Consider the following 22,689-nt stretch of genomic DNA (forward strand, 5'->3'; position numbering starts at 1 on the left):
ACGGTCCACACTGATCATCTGAAATAGCTTACTGCGCATTTAAAGCGAAGCAGTGTGTTGGTCTTTTAAAAAAAAAACACCATTTCATTTGCTGGCTGCTCTCCGCGGGGAGTGACTATTCATGCGGTGGCCGTCTGCTGTCTCTGCCCAAGTGAGGAGCTCAGCAGTCCCCTCACACCATGAGAGTCATAGCTCCGTCCTCAGACACACTGACAAACAGTCTCTGAAAGAAGTCCACTCTTTTTTCTGTGTTTTGTTCAGACTCGCACTGCTTTTTGGGCAACACACAACGCTTCAGAAACACTGTAACTTAAATATAATAATAATAATAAAAACAGTGACTGCGACGCTTGCATGTTCAACCTCCAGCTGAAATGCATCTGCTGAATCGCAGACAAGGAAGAATGAAAAAAGAAATTATGCAGGGACCCAGTCCACCAACCTAAAAACAACAACAAAAAAAACTTAAAAATGGTTAAATTTTACAAGTTGGAGAAAACAAAAAACAGAAAGCCACATCCCATCGCCATTTCAGCAAAATGTCAAGACTTTGACCTGACTTTGGCTGAGCTCCTGACACCGGAAAAGATCCAAAACTTGTAAAGATGTGAAAAAATAAATGATTACTCAGGAAAACAGAAAGGGATACACTAAATTTGACAATCTGTGTGATGGCACAGTGACATTGTGCCATTGCTTAGGGAAAGCCCTGGACTGTTGATGTTGTTAAAAATCGCAAAGTACTTTTTATCCGATTACTTGATTAATCACCAGAAAAATCGATAGAATCGATAGCTGCAGCCCTAGTGTGAGACCACATTGTGCTCACACAGCAGTGGAAGGACTTACATGTACAAATGTACACAAATCAACAAAAATGTCTAAAGACAAAATATGAGAGAGCACAAAACATTATAAGAACAGTTAATCTATTGTTTAAATCAATCAATCAATCAACTTTTTTCTTATATAGCGCCAAATCACAACAAACAGTTGCCCCAAGGCGCTCCATATTGCAAGGCAAGGCCATACAATAATTATGAAAAACCCCAACGGTCAAAACGACCCCCTATGAGCAAGCACTTGGCCACAGTGGGAAGGAAAAACTCCCTTTTAACAGGAAGAAACCTCCAGCAGAACCAGGCTCAGGGAGGGGCAGTCTTCTGCTGAGACTGGTTGGGGCTGAGGGAAAGAACCAGGAAAAAGACATGCCGAGAAGGGGGGCAGAGATCGATCACTAATGATTAAATGCAGAGTGATGCATACGGAGCAAAAAGAGAAAGAAACAGTGCATCATGGGAACCCCCCCACAGTCTACGTCTAAAGCAACATAACCAAGGGATGGTCCAGGGTCACCCGATCCAGCCCTAACTATAAGCCTTAGCGAAAGGAAAGTTTTAAGCCTAATCTTAAAAGTAGAGAGGGTATCTGTCTCCCTGATCTGAATTGGGAGCTGGTTCCACAGGAGAGGAGCCTGAAAGCTGAAGGCTCTGCCTCCCATTCTACTCTTACAAACCCTAGGAACTACAAGTAAGCCCGCAGTCTGAGAGCGAAGCGCTCTAATGGGGTAATATGGTACTACGAGGTCCCTAAGATAAGATGGGACCTGATTATTCAAAACCTTATAAGTAATCAATCAATCAATCAATCAATTTTTTTATATAGCGCCAAATCACAACAAACAGTTGCCCCAAGGCGCTTAGTAAGAAGAAGAATTTTAAATTCTATTCTAGAATTAACAGGAAGCCAATGAAGAGAGGCCAACACGGGTGAGATATGCTCTCTCCTGCTAGTCCCCGTCAGTACTCTAGCTGCAGCATTCTGAACCAACTGAAGGCTTTTTAGGGAACTTTTAGGACAACCTGATAATAATGAATTACAATAGTCCAGCCTAGAGGAAATAAATGCATGAATTAGTTTTTCAGCATCACTCTGAGACAAGACCTTTCTGATTTTAGAGATATTGCGTAAATGCAAAAAGGCAGTCCTACATATTTGTTTAATATGCGCTTTGAATGACATATCCTGATCAAAAATAACTCCAAGATTTCTCACAGTATTACTAGAGATCAGGGAAATGCCATCCAGAGTAACGATCTGGTTAGACACCATGCTTCTAAGATTTGTGGGGCCAAGTACAATAACTTCAGTTTTATCTGAGTTTAAAAGCAGGAAATTAGAGGTCATCCATGTCTTTATGTCTGTAAGACAATCCTGCAGTTTAGCTAATTGGTGTGTATCCTCTGGCTTCATGGATAGATAAAGCTGGGTATCATCTGCGTAACAATGAAAATTTAAGCAATACCGTCTAATAATACTGCCTAAGGGAAGCATGTATAAAGTGAATAAAATTGGTCCTAGCACAGAACCTTGTGGAACTCCATAATTAACTTTAGTCTGTGAAGAAGATTCCCCATTTACATGAACAAACTGTAATCTATTAGACAAATATGATTCAAACCACCGCAGCGCAGTGCCTTTAATACCTATGACATGCTCTAATCTCTGTAATAAAATTTTATGGTCAACAATATCAAAAGCAGCACTGAGGTCCAACAGAACAAGCACAGAGATAAGTCCACTGTCCGAAGCCATAAGAAGATCATTTGTAACCTTCACTAATGCTGTTTCTGTACTATGATGAATTCTAAAACCTGACTGAAACTCTTCAAATAGACCATTCCTCTGCAGGTGATCAGTTAGCTGTTTTACAACTACCCTCTCAAGAATCTTTGAGAGAAAAGGAAGGTTGGAGATTGGCCTATAATTAGCTAAGATAGCTGGGTCAAGTGATGGCTTTTTAAGTAATGGTTTAATTACTGCCACCTTAAAGGCCTGTGGTACATAACCAACTAACAAAGATAGATTGATCATATTTAAGATTGAAGCATTAAATAATGGTAGGACTTCCTTGAGCAGCCTGGCAGGAATGGGGTCTAATAAGCATGTTGATGGTTTGGATGAAGTAACTAATGAAAATAACTCAGACAGAACAATCGTAGAGAAAGAGTCTAACCAAATACCGGCATCACTGAAAGCAGCCAAAGATAACGATACATCTTTGGGATGGTTATGAGTAATTTTTTCTCTAATAGTCAAAATTTTGTTAGCAAAGAAAGTCATGAAGTCATTACTAGTTAAAGTTAATGGAATACTCAGCTCAATAGAGTTCTGTTCTTACTGTAATACAATAAAGAAAAAATAAAAAACAAAACAAAAACAGAAAAAAAAACAATTTACTGTGGCTGTTTTGGCACTTTAGCAAAACAATTTCCTTCAGGATTTATAAAATTCTCCTTATTATTCATATGATGTGTAATTGATGGTTGATGACGTGACAGTCTGTGTTGGAAATGACTGATCAAATGGATTGCATTTTGTTTTGTAAAATATTTAATTCCTGGTATGAAGATAATACAAGAATTAACATGCTGCGTGGTGATCCCACCTCGAGAGACATACAGAATGTGACATGTTGGGCGGTCCACAGCTCCAACATGCCGGTCAGCTGTGCACGTGAGCCTGTCATATGCATCAACTCGCGTGGGCACGCAGCTGCGCATAGCTGAAATGATCATAATGTCCCATCTTGTGTAATGGGAGGAAATGTGAGACAGGATGTCCATCATGGACATGGCAAGCCTTCCAGATGTGTACACTGCGCTGGACAGTGATCACACTGCACTTCGTCCGCCGTTGGTGCATTTTTCACTTCAGCCACACCCCCACAATGTTGGATTGTGGTTTGGGGCGACACAAGACACACTGGCAGTGTTGGGGGGGTGGGGACACAGCACACTCGAGGGGCACTTAGAAAATGTGGGGCTATTCGCACATCCAGCTCGAAAGTGGTCACCTGCTCTCGTGCTGGCATCATGAATGGCCCTGCCTTTTCTAAGTGCCCTGCGAGTGGTGTTGGATGTTCGTGGGTGGCACCTGGACTTCAGCCGACTCCGGCTGAGAGCAGGTCGAATGGCCACTCGCACTGCATTCGACGACTTTTGGCCGCTGGTGTGAAGGCTGCCTCGATCGCATCATTTAGCCACTGTTCAACATGGCTGATGATTATGTGCAGCTGCTCGGCCGCTGCACGGTATGTCCGACCTGTGTACGACATGCTGTACAAATGCTCTGAATACAATCAGATGACAGTGCGACCTCATCTTGCTTGCCGTTCAAATGGGTTTCCGGCATGAGCGGCACGCAAATATAGAGTGCATGTGCCGTGCCCGAATGGATGTGGCGACTGCTGTACGAGGAGTTCCAGTGCGGCTCTGATTTCTCATGAGTGCCATTCGCATCCTCCTTTGTGCATCATTCTGCCTCAATCTTGTTATGTTTGAAGGGGCCATAAAATTTTCATTATGGGGTATTGTGTGTAGAATATTGAGGGGAAAAAATTAATTTAATCAATTTTGGAATAAGGCTGTAACATAAAAAATGTGGAGAAAGGGCAGCGCTGTGAATACTTTCAGGATGCACTGTATATGGTAAATAACGTAGAATCAGTTATCTGTTGTAGAGAGCACAGAAGTATGAATCTGTGTTGTTCCTGTGGTGATGTGGTTGACCTCACTTTGACTTAAACTTGAAAGAGGCCAAATGTGATTGGGATTTTGTTCAAAGAGTTTAGTCACTGATCCTGGAGGTCAGCAGACTGCAAACTGTCAGCAGAGTTTAAATTTTTTTCTGCAGACACATTCATTAGCTGATCATTACAGAGGTTAGGGCCAATAGACAGTTTTTTTTTAAAATCCTTGTTCCTCTAGGCAGAGGAGCGTCATGGAAATGTGGAGGAGAGCCTTAGGCAGCTCGAAGCCCAGCTGGAGGAGAAGAACCAGGAACTAGTCAGGGTGAGAAACAGGAAGGTTGTTCTGTCATTACTCAGGGACCACTAACCAGAATTTCACTGCTGTTGGCAGTCTTTAAATGTATTTGCTTATTTGTAGGCACGGCAGCGAGAGAAAATGAATGAGGAGCACAACAAGCGTCTTTCTGAGACCGTGGACAAGCTCTTATCCGAGTCCAACGAAAGACTCCAGCTTCACCTCAAAGAAAGAATGTCTGCTCTGGAGGAAAAGGTGACGATTTGGATGTAGTTAGTGATGCAGCAGTTAATTTCTTACAGCAGGAATCCGATTACAATATTCTCAATACTTTAAACAGATTCCTGATAGGCAGGCAAGAGGGGGACATTGCCCTCTTTGCCATAATAAAAATTTCTGGTAACTTGTAGCATTTATGCTTGGTCATCATGCGTGGTCAACATTGTGTTTATTGGAATGTTTCTGTGCTGTCAGAATGCCCTGATAAGAGAACTGGAGCACACAAAGAAGTTGATTGAGGAGTCTCACCATGAGAAGGTGAAGAAGATTTGTGTGTGTGTGTGTGTGTGTGTGTGTGTGTGTGTGTGTGTGTGTGTGTGTGTGTGTGTGTGTGTGTGTGTGTGTGTGTGTGTGTGTGTGTGTGTGTGTGTGTGTGTGTTAATTTAAGGCTGTAGTGTTTTTATTAAATGATAGTGACAGAAATGTATTTATTCTCATTTAGGACCAGCTCCTGATCCAGATTGAATCTATAAGAGCAGAGAGTGATCAGGGTAGAAGCAGGAGCAACTCTTTGCTGCATGGGTGAGTGAGCTGACCTTTGGACTGAACGGTTTCATCCTCATCATCTTTATTAGTTGCGTGTAGGGTTTTCCTTACTGTAATACAGGCCTGGCAGGCTGTGTGGGCAAGTGTAAAAGCTACACTCGACACTGTGCAACCACCTGTTCAGATCTACCTTCAGTCTTTTATGATGCTGTTTAATGTGTTTTCAGAAAGTACATTATATTTAATTAAAGTCACTTGAGAGCTACTGTGAATAATTTTGCACATTTCTATTACTGGAGGTAGTGAAGGTACATGTAAGTTACTGTTGCTAACTAAACTAAACTAAACCCTAGTAATTTCACAAGAGTTAACCGCTGAGTGAAAGTTCAGTACTTTCTAAGGGTTTATTTAAAATATTCTTAATTAATGAACATGTTTTGTCAGGAGGTTTTCAGGAACATTGTATGTCTGAAGGTGCTTCTGTTACAAGTGATACCTTAAATCCTGGTGCAGATTCAACAAGGAAAAAAAAACGGAGAGCAGTTGAGCACTGGGGGGAGCACAGAGGTTTTTCACAGTTTTGATCATGTTTCAGTCCGTTGTGAATGTGAATAACATCATACACTCTCTGTAACTGTGCTGTGAGTTGAGCGGTCAGCTGCTTCAGGCTTCATTGGCACTGTGTTCAGGGGCAGATGGGAGGCAGGGAACTGTGTGTTTACACTGGTAAAGACTGAAATGTTGTTATAATAATAATGTGATATATCAATAAAACCAGTAAAATGTCTTACTATAAATTCTGTACTGGTCAACCATATATTTTTTATGGGCCAAGTAGGTCTTGAGCGTTATTGCCGGCCATGCTGGTTTGAAATGTCAGTATTCATTTCTCAAAATTTGAATTGTAAGTGGTATGACTTCAAAATGCCCATTAGTCAATCAGTATTACTTGGGTCTGTTAGGTTTGGGGACGCAGCCACTGGTGTATCAAAGTAATCCTGAGGGAAATATTTGTGTGTCTGTATTTTCAGACGGTCTCAGTTGACGGGCACTCCAGATTTTAGGTATCCAGTGTCGGCTTCCTCAATGATTGACAGTAACTCAGACCACTATGGCAGTGCCCTCGTACTAAGACGACCCCAGAAAGGAAGAGTGGCAGCTCTGCGGGATGAGCCATCCAAGGTGATCTTTCTGCCAAACTGCTTAAATGTTTTTTATTGTATATTTTCAGTGATTAAAATATAGAGGCAGATAAATGTTACTTGGCAGTTTAGTCAACTATTTAGCCAAATTTTTTATTAAATCTTTGTATTCATGTCTGTTACAGATAAAGCATTTTGTTGTAAAAGATGATGAGTGACAACAATAGAAATATTTAGTAAAGTTTTGACCATATTTCCTTCTGAGATGAATAGATATGAGCTGCAGAATACCTGCAGACGTGATCAGTCTGTTGAAGTGCATCTGTGAGAGGTATGAATACTAAGATTTTATCAAACATTTGGCCATATTTCCCTGGGAGTTTTTGTTCACAGAACCTTACTTCCAGAATGCACTGGAATGCATCCCAGAGCACATAGCTTTTTCAAAAAAATTGCACAGTCAAGGTTCACCATCCACAGGTTTTTTCAGCAGAAAGTCCAGGTAGTTTTTTGTTTTGTTTTTCTTTTCCCCTCAGACCTCACTTTCTTCACTTTATAAAATCATACTTGGTTTTTCTCAGTGCTACTGGGTCGTTAACTTCTTAGGTGAGTTTTATCCTCTTGGAATGATTTTTTTAATCTATTTGGATAGATTAAATTTAGTGGTACTGTTGAGTTGAATTAAATTTGTTTTCAGTTTGTTTTCTGTTTTACTCCCTCCTTATGCCATGCATTACTTTTATCCTGTGCTTTTTTTTCTTTTTCATTCTGTGCCTGAATGTGTAAGTTCTTTCTGGTAATTTTCTTCTTCTCCACTTCTTCTCCACTTCTTTCTGCCTGCTTCTACTCTGGACTTCAGCAACATGTAAGTCAGACCGTTGGACTGAGACTGCTTACACATGATAAACATTTTTGTTTTTGCTCCTGTTGCCATGCACCCTGGTGAGGTTATGGAGTTCTCTGCCACTATAGCAGGTGCCATTTTTGAGAGGCCACTGTCACATTTCTACTAGGATCTTAGATTTTACAGCATGGAACCTCTGTCAACTGCTGATATTTTGTCATACATCGCCTTTCAGCACAGCTCATAGTTGGGTTTTACCTGTAACATTTTTACTTTCCCAGCACTCATTTTTTGCTCCATCTGAAAGTTCTGCATCCAGCAGAGTTTTGGCTAGAACAGGGGTGGGCAATCGTGTGCCATGAAGGGCCGAAACACTGCAGGTTTTCCTTTCTACCAATCACTTCAGCAGGTGATTTCATTAAAGATCAGGTGTTTATGTTCAGGGGAAGAAGTTCATCAACAACTCACCTGTTGAGATGAGTGGTTGCAAGGAAAACCTGCACTGTCTCGGCCCTCGTTGCCCACGCCTGGGCTAGAAGTATAAAGAATTTAAACATGTTACAATACCATGACTTTAAATCATAAGAGTAGAAAAACATAAATTGTCAGACAAATTAAACTTATTTTAGAAAAACTGGAAAAAAAGGATTAATCTGCATATAGAATATTTTTTCCAAGTACCCACAGGTGTTAGCAATTTTTTGGGGGAGGGGGGGATCCACTCCACTCCACATGCTCTACATATGGGTTCATGCTAAATCCTCTTAAGATTGTCTCTCCATTCTTTCGGTCTTCTCCTTTATCCTCAAGTCTGTAGTTCAGTTGAAGATTCATTGAATTCTTGTCAAATGACTGTTGGTCTCAGGTGAGTCATTCAAGATTTCAGTTGCACTGATGAGCAAATTTTTGGTTTTTAACAGATTGTGGATGGAGCAAACAGTTTTAGGTTTGGAATATTTTTAAATGAAATGTCGAATAAGGTGATTTCATGAGCTCTCATTATTTTAAGCTTAGATTTGTTTGGTTTTCCTGAAGAAAACATTTGGTCCACACAGTTAGTTTCAATGTGAAAACATGTCTTTCAAACATGCTGTCAGGTTCAGTTCAGGTTTTTTTTTTTTAATAGCGTGCCAAAGTACAACATAAATCACCCTAAGGCTCTTCACATGAGTAAGGTCCAGTGGTGGTGATGAAGTGTTTTGAAAAACTGGTTAGAAGTCACATGTTTTTCATAACCTCCACTCAAGACCATACCAATTTGCTGACAAGGCCACCAAGTCAACAGATGATGCCGTGACTGCTGCTCTCCACACCATGCTGATCCCCCTGCAGCAACAGGGTAACTGTGTCCATCTTCTCTTCATGGATTATAGTTCAGCATTCAACACCATCCTCCCCCATGGTCTCATGAGGAAACTGCTGAACCTCGCTCTACCTCATTCCACATGTCTTTGGATTAAGGACTTTCTGTCACAGAGCTCACAGAGCATCAGGATTGGTCCCCACATATCCACAGCTCTCAGTACCAGTCCCCTTCAAGGCTGTGTGCTGAGTCACTGCTCTTCACCCTCTACACCTCTGACTGCACCACTATCCACACCAGCATCACCTTGATTAAGTATGCGGATAACACCACAGTGGTAAGCTGTATCACTGGAGGAGGTGAGTCCGCCTACCAGGATGAAGTGGAACAGCTCATGGTGTGGTGCAGAGAAAATAACCTGCTTCTGAACACGTCCAAAGCCAAGGAGCTAATCATAGACTTCAGGAGAAACAAAACAGACATTCAGCCCATTATCACTGGGGGGACCTGCGTGGAAAGGGTCAGGGACTTCCTTTTCTTGGGAATCCACATAGAGGAGAAACTGACCCAGGACAGGAACACCACACTTTTGGTAAAGAAGGCACAGCAAAGACTCCACTTTCTGAGAATCCTCAGGAAAAATAACATAAACCAGAGATTGCTTGTGTCTTTTTACCGCTCTACCATGGAGCACATCCTCACATACTGCCTCTGTATGTGGTTTGCCAGCTGCACGGGGGCAAACAGGAAAGAGCTCCAGAAGGTTACCAAAATGGCAGAGAAGATGTGTGCCCTCTACCCACACTGGGGGATCTCCATGGCTCTTAAGGTCTCAGCAGAGCCAACACCATCCTAAAGGACTCATCCCACCCTGACCACTCTCTGTTTGAGTTACTGTCTGCAGAGCCAACACCATCCTAAAGGACTCATCCCACCCTGACCACTCTCTGTTTGAGTTACTGTCATCAGGCAGATGGTACAGGGTCATTAAAGCAAGTACAAATAGATTGAAAAACAATTTGTACCTCACTGCTATTAGAGCTTTGAATGCTACTGGAACCAAATAGACAAGCTACACCTGAAATGAGTGCAATATTTGCTTATGTGCAGTATCCACTGCCACTGAAATATCCACAGTTTTGTACATAATTTTCTTTTTTTTATATGTAATCTCTTTTTTGCTATTACATTCTTATAATTCTCTTTTTTGCTATTACATTCTTATAATTTTTTCTTTTTTTAATTTGCACTCTGACATACCTCTTTCATTCGATTGCAATTTGTTTATTTTTCTTCTCCAGACCTTTCACGTTTACGCATTGGTTTACTCGTGTTTATATTTGCACTGAAAGGCTAGCACTCTACCTTTTGTTGTACATGTTGCATGACAATAAAGAATCTGTATCTGTCCAGCCTTACCCACCTCCTGAGCAAACACACTGGCAACAGTGGTCAGGAAAAAGCCCCTCAGGTATTTTGCTTATATCAAGAAACCTCAAGCAGAGCAGACTCTTTGGGGTGACCACCTGCTTCTGCCATATTACTAGTAACAGAATATCAAAGCAAAACTCAGAGTTCTCACACATGCACACACAGAAATGTTGCAGCTAAGCAACCATATAGATACAGAATCCAGTGGTTGCGAGAACCTATGGCTCCAAAGACATCCAAATGGTGAAGAGTAGAGTCTCAGTAAATGCACTGCATTTGGTGAGTCGGTGATCAATGACAAATCAGTCATCAAAGGTCCATTTTCCAGACGTTTATGGCATGCAGAGGGTAAAAGTGTGTCATACAAAATACTTTACATTGTTGGTGGCCAAGCGGTTAGTGCATTTGCTTCCAAAGCAAGATTGCTGGTTCAAGATCACCCGTGCCTATTCTTCATGAAATGTGGGGCTGCATGAGGGAGGGCATCAACAACCTGAGTCATGTTGGACCTGCCGTGGTGACCCCGAGTGCATAGGGGAGAAGCTGAAAGAACTTACTATTGTCAGTATTTAGTGACATTACATACAGCTGATTCCTCCTTTGCTGACCCAATTAAAGGTCAGCGGCAACCAGGCCAGTTAGGTTTTGTTAAGGTGTGAGTGTGATGCGCACGTTGTTACGCACACACATACACACAGTGAGTTTAGGATTCATCAGTTAACTCCCAATTCACAATCATGCAGAACCGGAATTACTGCATATCATGTGGAAACAGCTGAACTATGGCAGTTACTAGTTGATATAGAACATTTACAACATACGAGGTCTGTTAGAAAAGTATCCGACCTTTTTATTTTTTTCAAAAACCATATGGATTTGAATCACGTGTGATTGCATCAGCCAAGCTTGAACCTTCGTGCGCATGCGTGAGTTTTTTCACGCCTGTCGGTTGCATCATTCGCCTGTGAGCAGGCTTTGTGTGAGCAGTGGTCCACCCCTCTCGTCAGATTTTTAGTGCGAATAAATGTCTGAACGATTTGGAGCTTTGCTGCATCAATTTTTTCCAGAAACTGTGAGAGACCTCCAGGTGGTAACCATTCGGAAAATTCAAATGGCTTTGAGGGATGATTTTATGGGGATTACACAGATTAAGGAGTGCTCCAGCCGGTTTAAAGACTGCCCACAGCTGCTGAGGGTGCACCATGCTCCGAGCGCCGATCGACAGGCTGAAACCCCGCTGAAACAACCAGATCATTTCCAACGTGAAGGCTTTGTTGATCCGGGACGTCGTCTGACTTACACAAAAATGGCAGGAGACGTGGACATCAGTACTTTTTCGGCACATTCCACTGTTACAGGAGTTTTTTTCATGGAAAGAAAAGCGGACGGATGCGCCACCGTGCCGCTCATGGCGCAGCACAAATCCACCTCCGTGTTGGTCTCACAGGACGGCTTTCAGATGGCTGTCGGTGGGTTTTCAGTCGTGTGACTAACTGAGAAATTGTGGATGAGCCCGGACATGCCAGAACATATCCTGTGAGGCTTCATCACGGCGTTGCTTTGCGCCATGCGGCTCCACCGCGACACGCGGAATTCCTCCGCACGTCTGTCTCAGTGTGCCGAAAAAGTGCTGATGTCCACGTCTTCCGCAATTCCTGTGCTAGTCAGAGGACGTCCCGGATAAAACACAGCGTCCAGTTTGGAAATGAACGGCACATTCCACTGTTACAGGAGTTTTTGTGATGGAAAGAGGAGCGGAGGAATTCCGCGCGTCACGGCGGTGCCGCATGGCGCAAAGCAACGCCGTGATGAAGCCTCACAGGACATGTTCTGGCATGTCCAGGCTCATCCACAATTTCTCGGATAGTCACATGCCTGAAAAACCACCGAAAGCCGTCTGAAAGCCATCTCACAGCCGTCCTGTGAGACCAACACGGAGGTGGTTTGTGCCGCACCATGAACGGCACGGTGGCGCATCCGTCCGCTTTTCTTTCCATGAAAAAAACTCCTGTAGTGGAATGTGCCAAAAAAGTACTGATGTCCACGTCTCCTGCCATTTTTGTGTAAGTCAGATGACGTCCCGGATCAACAAAGCCTTCATGATCGAAATGATCTGGTTGTTTCAGCGGGGTTTCAGCCTGTCGATCGGCGCTCGGAGCGCGGCGCGCTCTCAGCAGCTGTAGGCGGTCTTTAAACTGGCTGGAGCACTCCTTAATCTGTGTAATGCCCATAAAATCGTCCCTCAAAGCCATTTGAATTTTCCGAATGGTTACCACCTGGAGGTCTCTCACAGTTTCTGGAAAAAATTGATGCAGCAAAGCTCCAAATCGTTCAGACATTTATTCGCAATAAAAATCCGACGAGAGGGGTGGACCACTGCTCACACAAAGCCTGCTCACAGGCGAATGACGCAACCGACAGGCGTGAAAAAACTCACGCATGCGCACGAAGGTTCAAGCTTGGCTGATGCAATCACACATGATTCAAATCCATATGTTTTTTGAAAAAAATAAAAAGGTTGGATACTTTTCTAACATACCTCGTATATCCAAGTGTTGGCCACCAGCTGGGATTTCTTTGCTTCTGTCTAAATCTGTATTCTTATGTCTGTTCTTCCTTTCATTTTCTTTCCGTTTCCTGTTTATACCACTGTACTGTAATCTAGGTGCAGACTCTAAATGAGCAAGAGTGGGAGCGCATGCAGCAGGCAAACGTTCTGGCAAATGTGGCCCAGGCCTTTGAGAGTGATATGGATGCTTCAGACTTAGAGGAAGATCAAGAAACAATTTTCAGTTCAGTGGACCTGCTGTCCCCTGGTGGCCAGGCTGATGCCCAGACCCTCGCCTTAATGCTGCAAGAGCAGCTGGACGCTATCAACAATGAAATCAGGTACTACCACCTCGCGGCTAGTTAGCATAACCATCAGATCAAAGGCAGAACCTTGTTGCTACTTGTAACCAGTTAGTCTCCACGCCAGTAGTGTTTTTATCCAAGCGGCGGCACTGAATCAATTACACTTTAATACATTGTGTGTGTGTGTGTGTGTGTGTGTGTGTGTGTGTGTGTGTGTGTGTGTGTGTGTGTGTGTGTGTGTGTGTGTGTGTGTGTGTGTGTAAAATATAGGTTATGAGTTTGTCATAGTGGTTTCATTGCAGTGGATTATAAGATCATGTTTGTTTAAAAAAAAAAACTTGCCAGATGCAGCTGTAATGACAGATTTGTATATAAATTGTATCAAGTTTGTGAGCAGCGTACACAGATGGTCGAATCAATCTACGACTCAGAAATTTGACAGTTTTTCCTCTTCTCTTGGCAGAATGATCCAGGAGGAGAAGGAGAGCACAGCCATCCGGGCAGAGGCGATTGAGTGCCAGGTGGGCAGTGGAGATGGCCTTGGAGGGCGTTTCCGTTCCTTGAGCTCCATCCCACCGTCACTGTGTGCGGGGTCTTCATTGGGCGGCTCCCCCCCAGGATCTGGACAATCCACCCCCCGCCGCATTCCCCGAAGTCCCAACAGAGAAATGGACCGTATGGGTGTTATGACTTTGGTAAGACTTTGCATCTGCTTTTACCATCACAATCTACAAATGTGTGTGTATATATATGTTGTCATACCCTTTTCAATATTGTGTTGTTAATGGCTTCTCTATATTTGTGTATTAGCACTAAATACATATGTAGAGTTTGATTTTTAGATTTACGTTACCTTGGCAAAAAAAAAAAAAAAAACTTTCAGCCTTCCCTGTCCACACATTTCATGTTATCAAACCATTAATTTGGGCCTTCTCACTCAAAAATGTAGTCTGTGTTATTCCAGACTAGGAATAAGGTGCCTTGACACTTGCACGTTTAGCCCCCGCACTGCCACGCAATTCGTCGCACCAATACAACCCACTGTGTACCGCTGGATGCTGTGTTATATAAAATAATTATTTTGCAGTGGATTAATCGTTTGCTTTCAGAGTTTGGCTGCTGAAAACACCTCAAATCACTTCAGGAACCACAGAGGAATTTTCTAGTTACAGCTTTTTTTCCTCTCCTGTGCGCTTCATGATGTGGAGAACACATTTGGAACTGTCTAAAAGGTAATTATTTGTAATATTTACATTGTAATAGTTTGGTAAAACAGTTGCATTTTCATTCCTTATGAGTATCTGTAAAATTATGTTGATGATAGTTTTAACACCTCGTCATAATCGTTCAGATGAGCTGCGCTGTGGTGGGCTGATGCAATGACTCACACTGACACTCAGTGTTTTAGAATTGTTTGTGCAATGTTCACATAAAGTTCACATAATTAATGCGTGCCAGAAATTTTGAACATTTCAACATTTTCTTTGCGCAATTGCATGAAGCTGCGCACAGTTTACGAGTTTACTCTCTGGCATGGTAGATTGCGCCCCGGTGTGTGTGCGGATCAAATTTGTGCAAGTGACAAGACACCTGCACGGTGCATCCGGAAAGTATTCACAGTGCCTTGCTTTTTCCACATTTTGTTATATTATAAAATTGATGCAGTTTGCTTTTGTCCTCAAAATTGTACACATAATACCCATAATGACAAATTTTTTTTGTTTTTAGTCTTTTTTGTTTTTCTTTTTTAGATTTTTGCAGATTCATAAAAAAAAAAAAAAAGAATGATAAATCACATGTGCATAAGTATTCACAGCCTTTGACATGACGCTCAAAATTGAGTTCAGGTGCATCCTGTTTCCACTGATCATCCTTAAGATGTTTCTACAGCTTAATTGGAGTCCACCTGGAGCAAATTTAGTTGAGTGGACATGATTTGAAAAGACACACCTGTCTACATATAAGGTCCCACAGTTGACAGTGCATGTCAGAGCACAAACCAAGCATGAAGTCAAAGCAATTGTCTGTAGACCTCCAAGACAGGATTGTCTTGAAGCACAAATCTGGGGAAGGATACAGAAATATTTCTGCTGCTTTAAAGGTCCGAATGAGCACAGTGGCCTCCATCATCCATAAATGGGAGTTGGGTTGCACCAGGACTCTTGCTAGACCGCCCATCTAAACTGAGCGATGGGGATGGCAGGTCCTTAATCAGGGAGGTGACCAAGAACCCGATGGTGACTCTATCAGAGCTCCAGGATTCCTCTGTAGAGAGAGGATAACCTTCGACAAGGACAACCATCTCAGCAGCAGTTCACCAATCAGGCATGTATGGGAGAGTGGTGACATGGAAGCCACTCAGGAAAAGGGACATGGCAGCCTGCCTGGAATTTGCCAAAGGGCACTGGATGGACTCTCAGACCATGAGAAACAAAATTCTCAGGTCTGATGAGGCAAAGATTCAGATTTTTGTCATGCTTGCCAGGTATCATGTTTGGAAGAAACCAGGCACCATCCCTACAGTGAAGCATGGTGGTGACAGCATCATGCTGTCGGGATGTTTTTCAGTGACAGAAACTGAGAGACTAGTCAGGATTAAGGGAAGGATGAATATAGCAATTTACAGAGACATCCTGGATGAAAACCTGCTCCAGAGCGCTCTTGACCTCAGACTGGGGTGACGCTTCATCTTTCAGTAGGACAATGACCCTAAACACACAGCCAAGCTATCAAAGGAGTTGCTTCAGGACAACTCTGTGAATGTCCGTGAGTGGCTCAGCCAGAGACCAGACCTGAATCTGATTTAACATCGCTAGAGTGATCTGAAAATGGCTGTGTACCAATGCTCCCCATCCATCCTGATGGAGCTTGAGAGGTGCTGCAAAGAGAAATGGACAAAACTACCCAAAGATAGGTGCACCAAGCTTGTGGCATCATATTCGAGAAGACTTGAGGCTGTAATTGCTGGCACAGGGCATCAGCAAGGTATTGACAAGGGGTGTAAATACGTGTGTATGTGTGTGTGTGTTTTTTGTTTTTTTTTTTAATAAAAGAAAATCAAAACTTTTGTCATTATGGGGTGTTGTGAGTAGAATTTCGATGGAAAAAATAATTTGCTCCATTTTTGAATAAAGCTGTAATATAACAAAATGTGGTAAAAGTGAAGCGCTGTGAATACTTTCTGGATGCACTGGATTCACCCCCAATTGCTCTTAAATGTAAGAAGGCACTGGTTTTACAGGTAGGCCCTTAAATACAGGCACAGTTGCCTCAATAAAATCCTAATAATGACAGTTATCCAATCAAGAAGTTCTTGAAGCATATTTATGAATTTCTAGAATCTTTTGCAAGGAAACGATCCTGGTGTATGTAAAAATTTGACACAATAAAAATCTGACATCATGAAGTAAAAACCTAAAACCTAACTCCACCACTGAATTATTTTTAAGCAGAATTTTAACAAGACATTCTAATTTCTTTAATGTGTTATTAGTTGTATATTTGGGCAGTACCCACCCGGGTGTGAGATTTCATAGATACCTACATGTGCAGAACAACTCAAGTATCAATAGTTTTGTCTAGTTCACATCAGGAACGTATGATTGCTAAATGTTTGTGTGTGTGGGTGGGTGGGTGGTTTGTGTGCTTACACCCACATACTCACCACTGACTTCATATAAGGTCAGACAGTGTACACTGCACATGCACGGGGAGACATCCCTCTCTAACCATGGGATGAAACAAGCAGGGAAGAGCACTTCAACTGCTCTCTGCAGCGGCCCGTGGGGGTACTGAATAACATGCCATGGAATCAGAGCGATACATCCAAGCATGGTGATTTGCATAGCCGAATGGAAAGATTTCCTCTACAAAGTTAGTATTATAGATTTGGTAACATGTGCTGTGTGTGATTGGAGGAAAATTTAAGTTTAAACATTTTTTAGCTGGTGTTTGTGTACACCTCATACCTTCAACTGTATGTTTAAGAGAATGTAACCATGTCCGCTTGTGACTGCCCGCTTCCTGTACCAGTATTGCTATGACCCTTACATCATCCAGAGCTCCCTCTCCCAGCAGACACTAACTTACCTGCCCTACGGTGCAACTGGCTTCAGTTGCACCCCTCAAGTCTGTAGCTATGCACCATTTTTTCAGGTACCTGCTGATCTCTCTTCACCTTGCTTTTGTCCCTCTGAGGGTGGGTGCAGTCTGCCTCGTTCTGAATATATTACTTCCATACTGGATAGTTTGCAGGGAGAGGGCATAGGTTTGCATCCCTGCCCGTTTCTTCATTCTGCATGTATAAATGTCCTTGACCATCAGACCCTTTTACCATGTGCTCATCCTTAAACTCCAAGATGTCTGTGTATTCAGTTTTTCAATATCGGTTATTTTGTAATTTACTTTGTTGTGATTCCACGCAGGGGTGGTGGCCAAGTGGTTAATGCGCTTGGTTTCAGTTCGGAAGGTTCTGGGTTCAAATCCCACCCCTGCCACATTTCTCCATGTAATGTGGAGTTGCGTCAGGAAGGGCATCCGGCGTAAAACCTGTGCCAAATCAACATGCAGATCCACCTTGGATTTGCTGTGGTGACCCCGAGTGCAAACAAGGGAGCAGCCAAAGGGACTTACTTACTTTGTTGTGATTCCACATAAAAATCCAAGGCTTGTATCGATTCAATTCAATCATGTCCATGCAGCGTCATATTTTCTGTGTTTGTGTAGCTGGTTTATTTTTTGTTTTATGTTATAATGATTTTTATTTACTTATTTTTTTTCCTCCGTTGTGATGTTTATTTTGTGTGTGTGTGTGTGTGTGTGTGTATTACTTGGTCTACCCTAAATAGTAAATGTGTAGTACATGTTTATGAATGAACCCTCAGATTTGTGTAGCCCCGTTCAGTCTTTTTCTGTTAAAAAAGATAAGTTATATGAGCAGAATGATTGTAGATTTTAATCAGTCACTGTCCTTTTACTTTTTTCTTTGTTTTGTCCCACTGCTTAGTTATTCATTTAATTAATTATTTTATTATGTATTTATTTTGTAGCAGTCCTCCACTGGGTTGACTGCACTTCAGTCATTCCACTTTTGGAATGAAACACTTTGACCTTGTTCTGCTGAGAGTGAGCATTGAATGGTTTCATTCTGCATTCCTGATTTGTAGGAGAGCAGGGCTTACCAATAATACCATGAAGAACAGTCAGCCTAACTGTATTTCTCTTTCTTGTTTTGTCCTATTAAACTGTTATATCAGTCATTAATAGAACATTTAATGTACTCAAATTCTTAAGGAAACTGAATATTTTTGCTAATGAAATGTTTTTTTTTTTCAGTCCCCCATTTGCTTGATTGCTTTTTCCTGTTATAGCTCACTAATGTTTTCCTGTCTTAGACTCTTGTCAGTTGAGAAAAGGAAATAAGCGTTTAGAGTATTTTCCTCTTGAGGTAGAGCAAACGTCCATAGAAAGGCACTACACTGATGGTTTGTTTGATCCAGTTATGTCTGGCTGGGAGGAATGCAGACAAGATAAAAACAAAACTCTCCTTTTAAAATATGCACAGTGGCAAACATGACAGTGTTGCACTGTGCTTTGCCACATGCATTTTCTCACATACAGACTGTACACGTCTGTATTTGCCGCTAACTAACGCATAAGAAACTTCACTAAGATTTCATCATGCCCAAATCGGACAGCTAATGAACAGATTTTTTTTTTTTAACCTACTTTGGGAGGTCCTGCGACTTATACTCCAGTGCAGTGTACATACTGAAAAATAATACATTTGTGAGAACAGATTGATACAGAAATTCTACATAAATAAAAACACAGTGTGACTGTCCAATTTCTGCTTTTGGCAAGTTAATTGTGTTGCAAACGCCTCTGTAAGAACCTCCATGCTTAACATAAATGGCAGAAAACTTCCACGAGATATTACTGACCTGTCTATTCGCACCAAATTAAATAATGAAATTACTGAAATGGTGCATTGAAACGGGACAAAAATCATTGAGAAACTGACATCGACATTACCCCACAAAAAAACAAAATAATAATCCTGTTCAAATAGGCCTAAAGTCATGTGTTGAGGTTTACAGGAACTGGATTGTCATCATTATATATGCTTCAGGAAATCATATTAGGTCAATATGTCCAGTAAAACAGGTCCTTATAACAATCTCTCTTGGGAGTTCTTAAAGTGTTCTTGTGTCCACAGAAGAGTGTGTGTGTGTGTGTGTGTGTGTGTGTGTGTGTGTGTGTGTGTGTGTGTGTGTGTGTGTGTGTGTGTGTGTGTGTGTGTGTGTGTGTGTGTGTGTGTGTGTGTGTGTGTGTGTGTGTGTTGGGGTCGTCTATGAAATAACGGATATTTTGGATAGTGATGAATGGACGACATTACAATTGGCAGAAAAATTGTCATTGCTTCAAAAAAACAGCATGAGTAAAGACAAATTTGAAGGAAAACTGAAACTGATCTAAGGTAATTATGAGCTGCACTGTACATTGTTCAAATAGAACTCTGAGAGTGAGAGTCGTAGAGCAGTGGTGGGAACACAAATCAAGAGAAGCTTGGGATGACTTAGTTTGTTCAGTTCTTCTCACCATCAGATCATAGCAGCAGCAACCTCAGAGCCCAACCTGTGAGCAGCACTCGGCTCTACAGCTCTGTTTATGGTGTCAGCTTTGATTCCACTTTATCTATAATGCTAAGGAGTCCCACTGTTTATTGCTACATCAGTTTTGTTTGGGCCAGGCTGCACCCTACCCGCCCTTTTCTCCTGTCAGCTTCCAGCATGGTTGTTTTGCTGTGTCTCCTCTTAATTGATTGCTTGATAAGCAGTGCAGCACTCCAGCCTTCACAGTTTACTGCTCATTTAATTCAGACTGTTTCTGTTGGTCTCTACTTTAAAGGGGTAAATGTATGTCCTGTCCTAAATTCTGACTCTTCTAGTGTTTGTGCATGGCGTGGTTTCACTGTTGACCTGTTGTGCATATCACTAACTGCTCTTCTTTTTTCTCCTCTTTTTTTTCCATGCTTCAGCCTAGTGACCTGCGCAAGCATCGCAGGAAGGTAATTTAGGAACCTGTGTCACTGGGTCCATTCTCCCCTCCCTCTTACCCTCAAGTCCCTCATCTCAAACACATTCTACCCCAAACACTATTTACATTACAGTGTTGGATTCAAACCGACAACACAATGTCTATATTTAGCAAGACTTGCACATCCGAGGCTGTGATTGTTGGAACGACAGTAACGGCTACAGGACAAAACCTTGTTGGCTGCATAATGTCATTCATCAGAAGCGTTGTCATTTCACTGTTGTGTTTTGATGACATATTGCCAATTTTATGCAAGTCTGTAATGGGAACCCACTTGTGTTTGTGAGTCAGAGGGTGACTGTGTGTTGCTGACATGATGAACTTGTTTTTGTGCTCATGTTTTGAATTTTTTTTTTTTGTTTTTGTACAAATTTTGTGATCCCTTTAGCCGTTTTGTTGTAAATAATCAACATTTTAAAAGCCAAGTGGTCTTTTTGTACATATATTTATGTGTGTGTGATTGTGTATGGCTTTGATCACGGACAAACTGTGGCGAGCTGACATTTGCCGTTTGGTATGTTTATGTATTTTGGGTCAAAGATGAACGTTGTAAAAACGGAAAGTTGATAGAACTAATATTTTTGGAGAAATTACGGATATTAGCCTACAACAGTGAACAATAGGTGTTAATTACACACGCATGTGTGGCATGTGTCTGTGCGTGCATGAGTCCACCTTTGAACATGAACAAACGGGAGAGCTGACATTTGCCGTTTGGTATTCTTATGTATTTTGGGTAAAAGATGAACGCCGCCAAAACGGAATGTTGATAGGGCGAATATGTTTGGAGAAACTACAGATATTAGTTAACAACAATGAAAAATGGACATTGCTAATTACATTCTGGACTCACACGCCATTCCAACTCATTATCAAAACTTTGCATAATTTATTACCACTCTTTAAAAATGTCAGCTGCCTATTTTATAAACACTACCCAATCTTGAGCCCGTGGATCCCCATGGGCAATGCGCTAGTATTGTTTTTAATTTAGGCAAAGACAATATTTATGCCCTCATCTGCCCAGGGGAGGTGATGGTCTAGTGGTAAAGGTGTTGGGCTTTGGACCAGAGGATCCTCGGTTCAAATCTCAGCCTGACTGGAAAATCTTTGGACCAGAGGATCCTCGGTTCAAATCTCAGCCTGACTGGAAAATCACTAAGGGCCCTTGGGCAAGATCCTTAATCCCCTATTGCTCCTGGTGTGTTGTGAGCGCCTTTTATGGCAGCACCCTCACATTGGGGTGAATGTGAAGCATTATTTGTAAAGTGCTTTGAGCATCTGATGCAGATGGAAAAGCGCTATATAAATGCAGTCCATTTACCATTTCTTCTCATGTTAACAAATATGCATCCCCAAACCTCACAGTTTGAAACCTTGTCATTACCTTGGAAAACATTACATGGTGTGGCAGGTTGTCTGCGGTGAACTGGGATATTCCATCATTTTGCCGTGCTCTTGTTTTAACTGTGGGTGAATTTTAAGAATAAATCAACATTCATTTTTGATCTACTTTGTTTATCCCTTGCATTTCTGTGGAGTCCATTATGTAATGTCAGTGGGAGGTTTTCTGGGGGTGCTGAAGTCATCATACATTGCTTGCTATGGTCTCTGTGGTTATGCTGTGGTTGCTTTGGTAGACATCACCTGGTACAAACCTGTCACGTTACATCATCACATCACACGCTGAACCACCAGCATTGTGTCATCAAACCACAAGGCAACCATGATCTTCACACAGTTTTATTAAATTGGCGCCTTATCACAACATAAGTTGGACTACAATGGTTTGTTCCATCTGGGATGTATCTCTGTGAAACGGAGAGCAGCGCTTCTGTTATTTCATTGTATGGTTTGCTGCAGTCTGTGGTGTTAAAAGCTGTCTAATCATCCTGTGTTGTTCCAAACTGTCCATGTTTACTCAACTTTGGATGAATTAAGATGCCATTCAAATGAAAGGTCTTGCTCCTACATTTGAGTCAGTTACATGCCACAAAAACAAATGTGAACCACAATAAGCTGAATGAGCTGAAACCTGCACAAAATGTAAATGTTGAGACCAGACTCACTTTTGTCTCTTACTTTGTGATTTACTGGCATTTTGTATATATTTCTCTTTTATTGATTACTGTTGGATTTGTTCTTGGTTTTAAGAATTTTAATCATTCCATACACTATTGGCATTCATGGAAAAATGCTGAAACTTTGGAAAGATATACAGTTGTATGTAAAAGTTTGGGCACCCCTGATGATTTCCATGAGTGTCCTTTATAAATCAGTGGTTGTTTGGATCAGCAATATTAGTTAAATAAATCATATAGCAGACAAACAGACTGATATTTGAGAAGTGAAATAAACAAACAGAAAAAATACGTTAGTATTTAGTAGATCCTCCTTTTGCAGAAATAACAGCCTCTAAATGCTTCC

The 22,689-nt window shown here is 41.8% G+C and overlaps 1 pseudogene; it reads left to right on the plus strand.

The window, feature by feature from the left end:
• Window positions 1-22,689, plus strand: part of LOC117503413 — a 166,651-nt pseudogene that overhangs the window by 87,016 nt on the left and 56,946 nt on the right.

The sequence above is a fragment of the Thalassophryne amazonica genome, chromosome 2, assembly GCF_902500255.1.
Source record: "Thalassophryne amazonica chromosome 2, fThaAma1.1, whole genome shotgun sequence".
NCBI lineage: Eukaryota > Metazoa > Chordata > Actinopteri > Batrachoidiformes > Batrachoididae > Thalassophryne > Thalassophryne amazonica.